This window comes from Rhinolophus sinicus, chromosome 17 (genome assembly GCF_057876585.1).
Source record: "Rhinolophus sinicus isolate RSI-liver-muscle chromosome 17, RSI-T2T, whole genome shotgun sequence".
Classification (NCBI taxonomy): Eukaryota; Metazoa; Chordata; class Mammalia; order Chiroptera; family Rhinolophidae; genus Rhinolophus; species Rhinolophus sinicus.
The window spans coordinates 90,936,372-90,941,222 of NC_142517.1; the positions used below are offsets into that span (position 1 = coordinate 90,936,372).

The 4,851-nt window shown below is 31.6% G+C and overlaps 1 pseudogene; it reads left to right on the forward strand.

Annotated features, from left to right (window-relative positions):
- Window positions 1-4,051: 4,051 nt before the first annotated feature.
- Window positions 4,052-4,462, forward strand: LOC109447566 (small nuclear ribonucleoprotein Sm D2 pseudogene; annotated as a pseudogene).
- Window positions 4,463-4,851: the final 389 nt, after the last annotated feature.

A 4,851-nucleotide genomic window follows, 5' to 3' on the forward strand; every position in this document is an offset into this window, starting at 1 on the left:
AGTTTTCAGCTTCTTTGAGTGCATACCTAGGAGTTAATTGTATTGCAAGAGTATGTTTAGTTTTATAAGAAACTGCCAAATTGTCTTCCAAAGTGGCTGCGTCTTTCGTGTTCCCACCAGCAATGTATGAGAGTTATTGTTCTATGCTTTCACCAGCATCTGTGTTGTCAATTTTCTGTACTTTGGCTATTCTATTAAGTTGTTACTAAAGTAGTTGTGGTTTTTGCAATTATTTTTAACCTTTTAAACCACAATTACTTTTGCACCAACCTAATAATAGTTGTGCAATGGAATCTCATTTTTGTTTTTATTATTATTTTTTTGTTTGCATTTCTCTGATGACATGATATGAAGTATATTTTTGCATGCTATTTGCCATCTGTGTATCCTGTGAGGAGGTATTCTCCCAGTCTTTGACTTGTTTTCTAATTCTCTTGATACTGTCTTTTCACAGAGGAGAAGTTTTATTTGTTTGTTTGTTTTAGTTTTAATGAAAATGAGCTTATCAATTATTTCTGTCGTATATTACCCCTTTAGTGTTGTATCTAAAAAGTCATCACCATACTCAAGTAACCTAGATCTTTCTTATATTATCTTCTAGGGGTCTTATAATTTTGTATTTCAGATTTATGTTTGTGATCCATTTTGAGTTACTTTTGGTAAAGTTTGAATGTCTGTGCCGAGATTCATTTTTTTGCATGTGAATGGTCAGTTGTTCCAGCATCATTTGCTGAACAGACTACCTTTGCTCCATTGTATTGCCTTTACTCCTTTATCGAAGATCAGTTGACTGCCTTTATGAGGTTTTATTTCTGGGATCTCCATTCTATCCAATTGGTCTGTCTATTCTTTCTCAAATACCACACTGTCTCGATTACTGTAGCATAGTAGGACATCTTGAGGTTGGGTATCAAAACTTCTCCAACTTTGTCCTTCTTCTTCAATATTGTGTTGGCTATTCTGTAAAGTATAAATGTTAAGTCAAGATTTTATTGCAACTTACTGTTATAAAACAACATTATTTATTTTGTTCAATGTCTTTACTTTGTTTTCAACTCTTAATATTAATATTATATCATCAGAGATTGTATTGATTTAAAGATGTTTCCTGTGATCTAAACAGTGAAATATTTATTTTTATAAATATATCTTATTTATATTTATTGTAAAACCAGATATGCTTGTTCTTGGTTGTGTCATCTTCTGTTTGTCAAACTATGTCTTTCGAATGCTTCGATTATTTTTTTCATTGTATGATCTGTGGTTATTTTGGTATTATAAATGTTGAATATGTATATAAGTGATACACCTTTTATCAGTTTGAATATTAGTTAAAATATATTTATTTGCTTATTCACTATATGTGGTGTTCATTGATTCTCTATATACCATGTTTCCCTGAAAGTAAGACCTAGCCAGGCAATCAGCTGCAATGCGTCTTTGGAGCAAAAATTAATATAAAACCCGGTATCATATTATATTATATTATACTATACTATACTATACTATACTATACTATACTATACTATACTATATTACATTACATTATATTATGTAAGACCCGGTCTTATAGTAAAATAGGTAAAATTACAGTAAAATAACACCGGGTCTTATATTACTTTTTGCTCCAAAAGACGCATTAGAGCTGATTGTCTGGCTAGATCTTATTTTCGGGAAAACAGGGTAGAAATGATACTTCCATTTCCAGATCTATGTATCCCATCTATGTTTATATACCTTAGTTACATCATTGATTTTTACAGCGAACAGTTGTAAAATCTGCAATCAATTCTTTAATCAGAATTTTAAAATTTTATTAATTTTATTTGATTCAATTATCATAGTTAGACATTTTGAAATTGATTTTTGTTTAACATTATTAGTCATCAGATGTTTATTTTATCGTTAATAAAGTTATAAGACATACTCTGTTCCGTAAGTTCTCACATTTTTCAGATATCACTAAGTAGAATCAGAGATTCTTGGGTCCACCTTATCTTGCCTCACACTTCGAAGCACTTATAATATTATGTTATGAGAATTAATTCTGGTATTTTTAAAGTTAAGCTACCATCTTTAATTAAGTTATTTCATTGCAATAGAGATCATCTCTGTTTCTCTTGCTCTGTTTAGTCCTCTCTACTTCCTTACCTCATATAATAGAGTATTGGTTGAATTTATTAGGTGTTTGCCATTTCTAATAGAGGTATTGCAATCATATGCTTGGTCTAAAGGGGTGAGTACCAGCTCTACAAATAGTATCCTTCATCTATTATTATATAATTTCTGTGCATCATTACAATACATATAAATCTGCAGTTTAGAGCTGTAACCATCCCTTTGGTTGAAGATGGAATTTCCTTTTCTCTTTTATTAAATATTTGGTTGACATCAGGTTGCAGAATAGAATTAAAATAGTTCTACTCCATTTCTTTTTCCATAAATTCTATTAATGTGTTAGCACAGTTTCTTTGACAAAATTTTAAAAATAAAAGCCAGCTTATAAAACTAGTTTTTATCCGATGCATATGGACAGAAAATAAAATAAAGTTAAATGTTTTTCATGCACATATGTTCTTAGTGCAAATATTTAAGACTATGCAAATGTTCTCAGTTTGCAAATATTGAAAATACAATGTCCTATTATGCAGGTTTTAATTTCCTAAAGTCTCTAGGTTAGCTTATTTTTAATTGAGCATAATTACTGTAACCTTATTAAGACAGAAATTTGTAATTTATTATTTTAAAAAATTAAAAGGCATACAAGATAGGGAAATACTCGGCAAAATAAGACAAAGAGAAATCTACAAAATCAAAACCAAATCAATGCATCTGTGAAGAATATAAGCAAATATTCTAAGAACTAAGGAAAAGAAAGTCTAACTACTCAGAATATTTCAAGTTTTTATTTTTCAACTGTGTAAATGACTGTTTACAATGATTTATATTACTGTATAACTTCCCGAGTTTTTACCTGGGAGGAAATAGTTTTTTCTCTACACTCAAGAAAATTTCTATCTAAGGAAGCAAAAATAAGCCCAAAGTGAAAGACATATTTTAAAAAGTAGTGTCATGAACTATTCATTTGAAGAGGCACCCAACTGAGAACACAATGTTATTTTCTATTTGAAGTTTCAGATATGCAATGTCTTTAAGAAGGGCAAGTATAAGGATTTTTCTTGTCTTAAAAATTTCAGTAGCTTTTGCTCTTCTAAAACACTCAGATTTTTTAAGAACAATGGTTTTCATCACTTTAGATTACCATAATACAAAACAATTTTTTTAAGTCAGTGTGACAAAAAATATCCACCACTAGGAACTAGAAGACTATATCTTATTTATAAGAAAAAAAGTAACATGAAGACTCAGTTCTTCAGTTTCCCTCAGAACAGTAAACATTTTGCAGCTTAACATTATTTCTTTGTCTTTGCGGAAGGATTAGTAATTCAATTAATTTCCATCAAGTTTTATTGACCACCCATACATTTTGGGGAAAAAATTTTAAGTAGGATAGCAGCTAGCTTCTTCTTACGTATACTATTTCTGAATTGAACTCTTCCAGGTACTACATACTATTTATCTTCTGTGACAGTTCGCAATAAAAAATTTAGGTTGAAACATCCAATTCTTTGGATATTTGTCTTATTTCTGATGATGCTTCTTTGTCTGATACCACTGAGTCTTGAAAATAATTTTATATTTCTTCCATTCAAAATATTGATTAGGGAATGTGTTTAAATTATTTAATTAGTACTTTAGGTAATGTCACAAGATTAAATGAATGTGTGACTATATGTGATACCATTATTACAAATTCAAGTTATAATATGTAAATTTACATTTGTAACAAATGCTCCACAAAACAACTTGCCAATAAAAATAATATTTAGGGAAACATATTGCTTGTGAGAGTCCTAATAAAAATGAAAAGCTGATTATCATTATTCCACTGATAAGATGTTTTGGGTAATTTTACCATATTTATATTTTTTTTTCCTTAAAAGTCAAGCTTTAGAGACAGGAGTGATCTGAGAGTGCAGCCCCTACCACCATGAGCCTCCTCAACAAGCCCCAGAGTGAGAGGACCCCGGAGGAGCTGCAGAAGCAGGAGGAGGAGGGGTTTAACATGGACCCACTCTCCGTGCTCACGCAGACAATCAAGAGCAACACCCAGGTGCTCATCAACTGTCACAACCAGAAGAAGCTCCTGGGCCATATGAAGGCCTTTGACAGGCACTGCAACATGGTGCTGGGGAATATGAAAATGTGCACAGAGGTCCCCAAGAGTGGCAAGGGCAAGAAGAAGTACAAGCCAGTCAACAAGGACTGCCACATCTCTAAGGTGTGCTTGCATGGGGACTCGGTCATTATGGTCCTGCTGAACGCCGTATCACTGGCAAGTGGGGGCCTCCTCCTTGCCATCAGAATTTGCTCCCCCATCCTGCAAAGACATGCCCTTTGAGATGGGAATAAAAGCCCTGTGTTTTTTCTAAAACAGCAACAGAAACAACAACAGAAGTCAAGCTTTCTATACTAGTTATCTACCAGATTCAAGGAGGTAAAAGGAGAATGGGGTTCTAGAAAAGACTTTGAATCTTATAACAGGAAATATACTGCGTAGGTTTTATTGGTTCCTTTAATAACATTAAAGTGTTATTATTTTATTGTATATAACGTGTTTCCCTGAAAATAACACCTAACTGGACAATCAGCTCTAATGTGTCTTTTGGAGCAAAAATTACTATAAGACCCTGTCTTATTTTACTATAATATAAGACCAGGTTTTTAATTAATATAATATAATATAATATAATATAATATAATATAATATAATATAGTATAGTATTCAAT